General features: G+C 37.1%; 1 protein-coding gene across 13 annotated transcripts in view; it reads right to left on the bottom strand.

Annotated features, from left to right (window-relative positions):
- Nucleotides 1-595: 595 nt before the first annotated feature.
- The window catches only part of Sh (Shaker), a 243,394-nt gene continuing 232,062 nt past the window's right edge, over nt 596-11,927 (bottom strand). For all 13 annotated transcript variants that reach the window (XM_053768571.1, XM_053768579.1, XM_053768570.2 and 10 more), the window contains one exon: nt 596-11,336. The gene's annotated coding sequence lies outside the window, so the exon portion shown is untranslated. The remainder of the gene's footprint in view (nt 11,337-11,927) is intronic.

The raw sequence follows: 11,927 nt of genomic DNA, 5'->3' as shown, positions 1-11,927 counted from the left end.
GCGTTGACTGTACGTTATGCTGCGGTTACTATTCATAGTTTTGAGTCCTATCGATATCCTCTTCATTTTTAAGGAAATCTCTTTTGGCATCACAAGCCTAGCATGTATAGTTAGACATTAGTCCTAATTAGGTATTGCTGTAAAATTTAGGTTCCTATCGCTTGACTGTAGGGGCAAAGAGTCTGTGCGACCGCCTAGGGATACAAAAGGGCGGACCAGGAATACGAAAACGGTGTCACGACCGTGTTATTCCGAATTGATGTGCCAGTAGTGGTAGATAATGAGTCCATTTTGAAAAAAAATATGACCAGTTATTTCGGACCTTATCCAACAACACAAGTCAACCGACACAGTGATTTTATTCTAGTTGTAATATAGTTGAGTGATATCGCCTTATAGCTTTTTCTATGAAAAGTGATAGCTGCGGATGGCGCATGCCAATTTTCTTTTCAAAATATATAGTAAATCCATGAATGTATCGATTCAGAAGCATTGGGGTACAAATTGGCTTTTAACATGTAGTTAATAGACGGGTGACGGGTAGACGGTAATCCATAAGTGCATGTTAATAACTACTTGAGAATTAAGGTTCAAATTGAAACATCAGTTTTACTTTATTGAATCATTTATACAATTTTTCGATTTACAACTCAATAAAAAAGAAACAATTTTACAGCACAGCGCTGTTAACTTAAGTATAAAAATTGAAAAAGCTCCAGACATACCATGGGAAAATTGTAATGGGAATTGTAAGTGGTCTTTATATAATCCCAATGGTTTGGACGTATAGACGTGCTTGGTGTGAACGTCCGTTAAAATTAACTCATTTTAATAACAACATACATATATAAGACAAGTTACATACATACAAACATTTGACTGACGGAATAACGAAATATTGCCAGGTATATGAATATGACGTTATGTGCAGAACAGAACGTGGCTCCGTTTAAAAACTGACCAGATTTAAATCACGCGGTGGTAGCCTTTCGCTAGTTGCCACCAATGTATTATTTTTGGTTTGCGTCTCATCATAGTACTTACAAAACATCGTATTGTATCACAGGCCAAAGTAATAAATTTTGGTGTGATAAATTATTTCACAATATCTGTCAATCTTTCTGTATGAGCCACGTACTATACTTATCTAACATAGAACGCGCCTCGCTAAAGTTATATGATTATAATGCGATGGTCTAACTATGTGCAACACATGTAAGTACTATAGTTATATGTCCAGGGGGCTTACTATCATCTCTTAAACATATTCAGTTTAAGACCTAAACAGACCAGAATCTCAAAATCGTATCTTCTATTTAATTTTAATACATTTCAGAACATTTCAGAATTCAGGTTGGTAAATTGAAATGCGCTGCATTTGAATCGTTCCGTTGAAGTCTTAAAAAGTTGATGGTAGGCCTGCTGAAATCCTGACAATATTTTAGACACCAACGTAACTAGTACCTAGAAGGAGGGGGTCTAACGTCCAATAACCATCTATGCCAAATGTTGCCGAATATTTTAAATGCTACACAGTAATGCGCGCGACGGCCGCGGAATGGCCGACACAAAACAATCCACGTCTAAGTGAATACTTAATAATAACCATATCAGGTTGTATGCCATTTTATCATTATATTCTTGACTTTCCCTTTATTACAATAGATCAAAATATTTCATCGCAAGCGGCTGTGTTTTGGAAATTATTTACACTATATGTTGCGAATGTGTTGAACAATTTACAGTGTCACTGACAGCGGGATCAAACGGGCCCTCTCACATAACGACATCAATACAATTAATATGCAATAACATTCAAAAATATAATTGATTTCGTGTCGCGTTGCTAATGCTGAACGAATAGCCCACGCCTCCATTTTGAGATTTCATCTCTTGAACACATGTTTTACACATTAATATTTTCTTTTTTATTCGAATCCGATGTCGATGTCTTTGCATACCAGTACCAAACCTAGATTGAATTACAGATATGTACGTAGGCCCTTCGTTAGCATTACCTTTATCGCAATTTTTTTAAAGATATGTCATTATTTTATTAATATAAGCATTTCTGCCATGTGAATTATATAGATACAGAAAATGCTGTAAACATTTTAATCTATAGACATAAAACACTTAGTGGTAGCGGCCAGCAAAATTAACTTTATGATAATCTAGCAAATCGTATTTCGAAGTTTTTGGTGCTGGGCTTAGTGGCATCTAATTGCGGTGGCTCCAAATATTATATTTTGGTTTATTAAATATTATAAGGAAAAAGTGCATTGTTTATGTTCGAAATTTTGGCTATTTTTACACTGAATAATAACCTCGGCTTTGCCGGTTTGGTAAATGCCTGTTTTGCTGACCACTACTGCAAATTTCCTTTAAAAACATCACTTATCAATAACAATTTCTACAATAAAACGAAATCATAACGTTCGTCGCATGCCAATCACAACAAATATTTACCTAATACATTTATCGACGCACGCAAGCGCCTTTATGAGGGCCCAGCACTCAACGATGCGATTATACATTATATAACTACGTCTATTAATTAAAATTAAATTGTCCGTTATTAAACTAATAATTTCGTCTCATGTCAGGACTAAGAATGGAATATCTTACTAAATGTACATAATGTATACATGTCGCAGTATTACCGATTCCGTGAATCCAGAAACCTTTTTAACTCGTAAATTATTGTGAGATCGATAATGGAACCATATTTCGCGAATTCCTCTTAAGCCTAAACAAGCCAATTTAGCGCCGTAGTCTTAAACATCGACGTAATTCGTAATTTCGATTTTATTGTCTTTGTATTATATTTTTTCTACATGATATTAACAAATTTCATTCAATGTAAAAACAAATTTTATCTCTGAATGTTCATCATCGCTCTAGTAGCTACATTGTCTTATTCCAAAATCTTTTCAAAAACACATGATTCTAGTCCCGGTCAAAGAAATATTTTAATAAGTTTTTAGATTTATTTAAATGTAATAATTGTCTAGCTTCCACTCATTTACGTATCAATCGAAAAACTAGCATATAGATATGCTCTTGATCACACGTCTTCTTAATAAGAAGTATAGCGCCTCGGATATTGTTATTAATTAGGACTTCCATCAATAGTTCCATCATAGATATTTCAATACAACAATTCACGAGTGGTGGGCCCATAATAGAGAAAAGATAGGCATAATTGTACTTAAGAATTATCTGTTGGCCAATTAGTGAACCTATGTTATATTAACACGCTAAAGGGTCTAGAAAATGGCATTTACCATTACCCTATTTATCTAATAATACTGGATGGATATTAAATATAATAAATTATCGCGAAAAATTCTGATTATTTCATAAGATCTCATCTTTTTGTAAGTATACTAGTCAAAAAGCTCTTATTATTATAAATCCTTAATGTTATGTATTTGTAAGAGGATTATTTACCTAAAAAATTTGCTCCTTACATTAGGTGATGGAATTAGAGTACGAGTAGTGTTAATATTATCAAGTTCAAATAATTGTTAAGCTCGTAGCAAATTGTTAGCAAAACCTGATCGATTATGTCTATGTGATCTTCCACGACCGAACATAACGAAGCACTTTGGCTTTTAAATATATATATACTATACTCTATATTTATTCGAAATTTAGAAAATTAATGACAATTCAATATTTTTATGAACCATACTTTAGTAAAATGCCGCCGGAAATATATAAAATATATAATACTTAATAATTTTCAAAATATTTAAATCGACGCTAATATAATATGATATTTAATTATACACGAACACGATCAACCTGGACGGAGAGGGGCAATTGAAAAAAAATATATATACTAGGATATATCGATTAGGTACAATAGTACTTGTTACATTGTCTTTGTGCTTTCAGTTTTAACTCAATGAAATTTTCCATATAACATCGTATAGTTCAACACATCGGCCGAAGGGAGTAGTTAGTTTCAGAACTGCAAAATAAGCTAGCTGCGAATATGAATGCGCCGGACATTACCTAATAAATAAGCTCGCCAAGGCTCGATTTTTTCGTTCTCCTCAGTAAGCATCAGTAATTAAGTGTGATGAAAAAACTTAGAAAGATAAATGTGATAAAATTTAAGTAAACAAAGACAATGTAACAAATTGTAAATGTTGAGATATATGGCGACGCGCGACGGAAAGCAGCAAATCGCGACGGCCGGCGACGGGACTGGAAGCGCTCCCACAAGCATCTGAATTCACACAATCGCTACGACACATCCAATCCTAGAAATAAGCTTTATCTAAACAAAATTTAGATTTACCACACGATGCTAAAAGTTGCAGATATCACCCTAACTATAAATCTTAAAACAAATTTACAATTAATGTAAATTTATTAGACTGTATCACATACAGTCTGACATATCGGACTTTTTTTCAGACTCTTTACAATTTTTTTTTCTTATCATTAGCCTACCTACAATTCATAATAAATTAACTAAATTAATGATTTCTGCAGCGAAATCGATGTGGCTTAACTATCATTAAAAACCCTTCGATTTAGATAATGGGTATAGACGACTGCACCCTAGTCACGATCTTACAGCACATGATGTAGTAACTAATAATACTGAAAATTATAATGGTTTATCCCCAAACATCAGGGCCGGAACTAAACCGTGGCGAAACCATGCATACGAATCCCGACGTGGGCTATCTGTGTAATAAACATGTCAGTATTTTTATATTTGCGATCTTTTTCTTCTATTTTATTTATGTTATGTCAATTCGAGCACACAATACCACATGACAATCTATTATTATTAAACAGACAAAAAACTAATGCAGCTGCAGGGAAATATATAAAAAATCTCGCACGTCTTTGTGTGGATGATTTTTCAACGCGGTCATTTAAGCACATACTAAATATTCAAATTATTGATTGTGTCATTAAAATGGTGCATGAGCGAGTCTTGTGCTTTCAAAAGGTAATTAAATGTTATGTGTGGTTAGTTTAGGTAGGTTCAAAGTTTGCACTATGTAAACCTGTAATAATAATTGTAATGTAATAAATATCAATAAATAATAAAATGTAAGACGATGTATTTAGTTAGACTTCGGAGGAAACAAATTCGTGTCACATCCCTGGCCCTGATGTGTGGTGTGGATTCACCTTAATACGCCTTATGAACGTGACGTCTCTTACATTTTTTTGGCATTATAGGGTAAATCTTATTTCTATAAATGTATATCATAGTTATATCGTATAATATACAACTTCGTAGGGCGTTCGTTAAATCTAAAATAGCAACTCTGCTAGGTGGACACGACTGAAAGAAGTAGTCTCGTTAGTCAGTTCATTGTGAAGACTAGCGTCCGGTGTTGCCAACTGATATCTGTTGCTAAGTTGCTAAACATTTTCCAAAAAGTTGCTAGATTGCTTGTTTTTTTTAACCCCAAGAAGTTGCTAGAAGTAGGTAGCTAAATGTTACAATATGTAGGTAGTTACAAAAAAATATATGTAAAATATGTAATTGAATCAAAAATTAATTAAAAATAAATAAACGATATAGTTGTATTAATATTAATATTTTTGAGAAAGTAAAGGCATTACTATGTAAACTTAAACGACCCGTGACTGAGGATGATGTCTATTGTTGGGGTTCAGTAACCGCCCACGTATACCATACCGAAAGCCTACCGATATAGGAATATTGGCGATTCTTTGAACTGCTAAGGGTACCTCTCCAATTAATGAAGGTTTTCTGTTAGTATTTTGAATACTTTTTATCGATAGATTACATGTATAGTTGCGATATTTGAAAAGTTGGTAGTAAAAGTAGTTAAAAATGTTAACCCCTATAAGTTTCATGAAATAGTCTGTCACCAAAAAAATAGCTAGATTTAGTTGAAAAGTTGCTTAGTTGGCAACACTGCTAGTATCAGTTCATCTTCGTGTCGACCTAGTTCGTGTTCGCGGGTGCCGTCGGGATACAACACTAAGGATGAGTTGCACTATTCAATTTTGACGTTGACAAACCCGCGCGCCGCCGTCGTTTAGACAAAATGGACGTTGCGTTTTCTGTGCAGGTTAAGGTCAACTTTGACTAGTACAACCCACTTTAAACTTAATGAACAGAGTACATAGCGGTCGTTAAGCAATTACTATCGAAGAAGCGCCCGATGTTCTAATTCTAATGTTTTATAATATATATTATTCAAGACACTTGCTCGATTGGCACTATAAAAATAGGCAAACGGTATCTTTCTATTAAATGGATGAGAGAGGAATAACTCACAAATTAATATTTTTTTAAATACAAATTTTGTAATTAAAACCATAACTTATAAATTCTCATAACGCAAATGCTAAAATTATTATCTCTTATTAAATTACACGACTGATCTATTCCAAAACGCGCGCTTGCAAGTGTGTTGAAAAATTTAGTTAGATACATAATATATGAAACACATATGCTATCAATGGTCCATCGTACACTGGAAGTTTTCTCATTAAACCTCCTGTCTTAGATCATCTATTATTGTTAACTTAGAGTGCAATACACTGACACTCGAATCATAGTGAATTATTATAACATTGATTGGAAATAAACTGTTAAAATCAGCGTAGATGTAAGGTATGCCTTCATTATTTTTATGTTTCTGAATTAATTTATTTAAATAAATATTAGGCGCCAAATAACTTATTTTTATCAGCTTAAATTTACATTAGACAAGCTCATCTTAATAAAAATATGATTTTCATAAAAAAATTTAAATGGCATGGGCGAGACTACGACACGTTTTGAGTTAACGAACGCTATTATACACAACCGAATAATGTAATCTTGTTTTTATTTCTAATACACAGATAATATACATTTAGGTAAGTAATATTTGTGTCAACAACCTCGGCTTCCTTCCATGGAAGAGCTCCGCGGCTCGAACAGACAGAAACACAACCTTAACTAGATTAGATTTAATCACAAAGAAAACATTACTTCACTACCCCTGTTTTCTGGTGTTAACTTAACCTACACAACAAGATGCTGGGAACATCGGGCGCAGACCAACGTCGCCGTCGTCAAATTAGGCCAGCGGCGTTACGAGTTGAATTTGTTTTAATTGACATGTTCGCCCGGGAGCGTGTGCTCTTGTTGCTGATGGACCGAGCCTACTATCACAAGGGGTTGCGGTGGGGGGACTGCTCAGGGATCTCATGATGTCAGACTACTAAGAGTGCTGCTGACGGCGATGACAGTGTTTCGTATGACTGCAGACATTTTCTAGCAGTTTCTATCCCAATTATATAGGTGAATCGATTAATATATGCAGCTTGTGGTAAACCACACACCGGACCACAAAATGTAAAGAGGAAAATTGAAGATAATTCTAAATGTTTAAATCACAGTATTTCAATGTAAAACACCAGTTGGTCGAATATGAAAGATTATAAAGATATATTTAATGTTGAGTGAGAGTATAAATCGAGGTGAAGGGGTCGTACGACCGAAAGGCTGGAGTGGAAAGAGAAGCTGGCAGCCACAATTTCACTCTTCCTCCTAATTTAGCAGAGATAAGCTCTGCGGGAATTAAACACTTGGATGGTAGCCAGGCAACGACGCACGCCTCGGCTAGCGTGGCAGACGGAACATAAAGTACGTGATATAATCGACGACGTTTAACTATATGCTACTACACGACAATGTTTACTATACTATAGTATAAGGCCTCAAGTGCGTACACGACGTTTTCTTGCAAAGGCTGGTCAAGTTATGGCACGGTAGCAATTCGTAACCGTCAGCAGATACAGCGACAGAAGTCCTGTAGTCGTATCGTGACTGAAGATTGTGGTCATTATGTGGAATGAAATACATACAACGACATTCTTGAAAACATTTGACAATATTGCCGAGTGGTTTGCCTTTTAGAGCTGTAGCTCTGGTCGAAATCGACTGGTGGTCAATATGAACTAGCTTTAGATTGGTAGCCAATGTAACAATATTTAAACCTGCAACTATGACATCACTTGACCACTCGGCCAATATCACTTCACGATTGGTTCTTTTGAAGAAAGAAAAGCCTTAATTCTTTATCTTGACGAACGAGTAAGTACAAGAGGCCTTAAGACTTAGAAGGAATGATTTGATAATAATGCTGGGGCGCATTCTGAACTTTTCCAGTGATCAATGTAGGCGAGAGATACATTGATCGCAATCTGTTCCAATATGTACAAATCTATCCCTCGACCCCAGCATATCCTACTGATCTGAGCATTCGGCGACAAACAAATTCTACGCCCAATAAAAGGGCGCACTTACCACTAGTCTCTAAATCTATACTAATCTACACATACGACGTAAATATCATGTCTTTTCTAGACGATTTTAATACGAATTAAACGTTATGAGATGTGTAATGATATGAGAACATATAATTTTCTTTTGTCACTATATCTAACATATTCAAACATTCAAAACTCTCATTGGCAGACTGACCGTAGCCTTCTGCAAACAGAAGGCTTGCAACATCATCCAATTCCTTGCTTATGTTATTAACCCGTCTTGAGTGTCTTAATGGCTTAATACATTGGCTACAGAGCAACATCGAGCCCTGTTTCAAGGCATATCGGATCACGTATTTCTCTAGCCAATGGGCACCAGTGCATCGCCGGTACCGGCCTTAATACAGAAGCGACAGGTTATATACGTTGCTAGCACACCATCGACAGTATAAATCTGTCCGTTTATTTGTACCGGATCAAAAATATTTTGTCATTTTAATCTGTTCTGTGCAATATACACATCCGTTCCATTTTTATGCGTCAGTCTGCTCTATTTCAAACTATATAAGATATGTAATATTAATAGCTACACGATTAAGTCCTGAGTACTTCAAAATTCCTCTTTTCTTCTTACAACATTATATCTGTAATATATATGTATAATGAACACCGAGTATACACTATAACGTGGTCACTGTTCGGCAGTCAGCCTCTTAAAATGTGTCGTACTGGATTGATCTTGTTCTTTACTGTTATTTACAAATTTATAAACTGTACCATCTATTAGCATTATAAAGATCTGTACTAAACAACATTCTTTTTCTAACTCTTGGTTGGTATGTGGGTATTTTTTCTTTTTGTTAATCTCTCTTTGACCACATACCAATGTGGTCACCATTTAAGAATCTTCCTGCTACAACGCTATTATACGTGCTCGCCCACTTTCAAGTTAGGTAACCTCAACTTTGTTGCGTTCACACAAATATTAGCCTTCTTCCGCTGGTCCGCTGGTCCGCTGGGTAACACTGAGCATTCTTATAAGATCGTAAGGGACCAAGTGAAACCTTCCTGTTCCAGACCATCGGTTCTGTTATGTGCCCCGCCCATCGTCACTTCAGCAAGCTATTTCCATTACCTACTGAGAGCAACTTTGAGCATTCTTATGAGGTCCATAGTAGGGGACCAGATGGAAACTCTCTGTCCCTGGTCATAGTGGCCATTAGTTCTGTTATGTGCTCCGCCCATCGTCACTTCAGCAAGCTATTTTCAGTCTACTGAGAGCAACTCTGAGCATTCTTATGAGGTCCATAGTAGGGGACCAGATGGAAACTCTCTGTCCCTGGTCATAGTGGCCATTAGTTCTGTTATGTGCCCCGCCCATCGTCACTTCAGCAAGCTATTTTCAGTCTACTGAGAGCAACTCTGAGCATTCTTATGAGGTCCATAGTAGGGGACCAGATGGAAACTCTCTGTCCCTGGTCATAGTGGCCATTAGTTCTGTTATGTGCCCCGCCCGTCGTCACTTCAGCAAGCTATTTTCAGTCTACTGAGAGCAACTCTGAGCATTCTTATGAGGTCCATAGTAGGGGACCAGATGGAAACTCTCTGTCCCTGGTCATAGTGGCCATTAGTTCTGTTATGTGCCCCGCCCATCGTCACTTCAGCAAGCTATTTTCAGTCTACTGAGAGCAACTCTGAGCATTCTTATGAGGTCCATAGTAGGGGACCAGATGGAATCTCTCTGTCCCTGGTCATAGTGGCCATTAGTTCTGTTATGTGCCCCGCCCGTCGTCACTTTAGCAAGCTATTTCCATTACCTACTGAGAGCAACTTTGAGCATTCTTATGAGGCCCATAGTAGGGGACCAGATGGATATTTGTTGTCCCTGGCCATGAGTTCTGTTATTAAATTACTCATTACATACGTTCACGGTCCCGATTCTGCAATCGTACGCCTCGCCCAGTCACTTCAGCGAGCTAACCTATCGGGTTGTGGCGGTGACTTCCATTCTTCTACAAATCTCTTCATTTTGATGCGATTACGTTGAGATATAACAATCTAGCCTTCTCCATTGCTTGACTTTGAGTATTCTTGGCTTTATAGTAAGTGACCACCCTCCAAGATATGGATCTGTTATTACGAAACTCTGAGTAATATATATCGTTTTTATATATGATTTATATTGTTTGTTGTTATGTACAAGTGTATGACATGAAGTTTTCGCAGTACTGTGACACATGGACCGCAGTCAGAGGCGAGACTGCCGATCAAGCGCACGCTCTACACGACACGATGACTAGATATATCATTATATATTAATAAGTCGATTCGAGAATCCGAGGCTGTTGCACTAAATATTTTTAATTATAGTTTTACATTTTTATATATCGGATGTGTTAACATACTATGTATAAAATGCCGGTCGGTAACCCGACCTTTATACATCCAGTCAGAAAAGCGTCAGCGTCTTGGCTGACGTCGTTACAGTTTTGTGGTTTTCAGTGTAGTTGGCAACCTGATGTGCTGGCTGCAGTAGGCCAGGGGGCGCGCAGCGGGTTGCCAACCGCGAGCCGTGTCTTGGTCCGGGGGGCGAGGCGCGTCCGTGCGCTCCGCTGATTTCTTCTTGGGCGTATTAGCGCCACACTGCTTATTATACTAATGGTAAGCGTTATATAAAATTGTTCGTGTTCCACACGAACGAACACCCACTACTGTAGGCCTAATTTGAATTATTTGTCTCGAAAAATCACCTTAAAATGTAGGTGTCATGTATTGAAATCGAAATGTGTTTGAAGCTGGTAGAAGCAGTTCATTTACAATGGATCCGTAACATATTATATAAGCTTATTTTTAAAAGACGTATTTATTTATAGCAAGCTCAAATAAAGCCCACAGTGTTGTGAGCGGTGTGATTAGGTCGAGGGAATGTCGTGTGTGGGGTGGGGCGGGGGTGTGGAGTTGGGTGGCGGTGCACGCGCGTCACACGTGACAGGGCGGCGGTGAGCGCGCGGGCAGCCGACCACGCCACACCGTGTCAGCGCTCGGACTCTCCCTCGCCTGGTCTGAAACATCAGTTCGAATCGTTACAAACTCGGACATGCTCGCACAGCGACACGGAACACGCAAGACGGAGATGCAAAGCTGCGGAGATTTCATGCAGTTTGGAGTTAGTTTTCAAATACACCCAGGATAATTTTTTACTTGTAGTGATAATGACCAGCGAAAAAAGCTATAGTCTTCTTGAGTTTTTTTAAAACGTAGTATTCTTTATTTACCAAGATGGTTTCGTATCAGTTTTAGAAAATAATGCTATCTTTCTGCTGTCATTTTCACTGCTGGAGGCCTAACATTGGAACATAATTTATAATTCTGTGCATAAAATACCCTAAAACCTAAAACTCTGTAAATATTAATATACATAGTATACATGTAGGTATGTTTTGTAAGCCATGCATTATCCTAGTCAACATAAAACATACAGCACAAAAGTAACAAAATGGAACCTAAATTTCAGAACAGAGCTCATACAGCCGTGCAGTAGCTGCGTAAGTTGTGTTATTACTCGCATTATGCCTAATTCACAAATTGGCATCATCGTCTCAAAAGGGTCAATTCGCAAAATGGCTACTTAAACTTTTATCAACCCACGCTGA

Source organism: Plodia interpunctella, chromosome Z (genome assembly GCF_027563975.2).
Source record: "Plodia interpunctella isolate USDA-ARS_2022_Savannah chromosome Z, ilPloInte3.2, whole genome shotgun sequence".
In the NCBI taxonomy this organism is placed as follows: Eukaryota; Metazoa; Arthropoda; class Insecta; order Lepidoptera; family Pyralidae; genus Plodia; species Plodia interpunctella.
The sequence above is the reverse complement of the archived record's forward strand: the minus strand, read 5'-3'. Positions and strand labels throughout refer to the sequence as shown.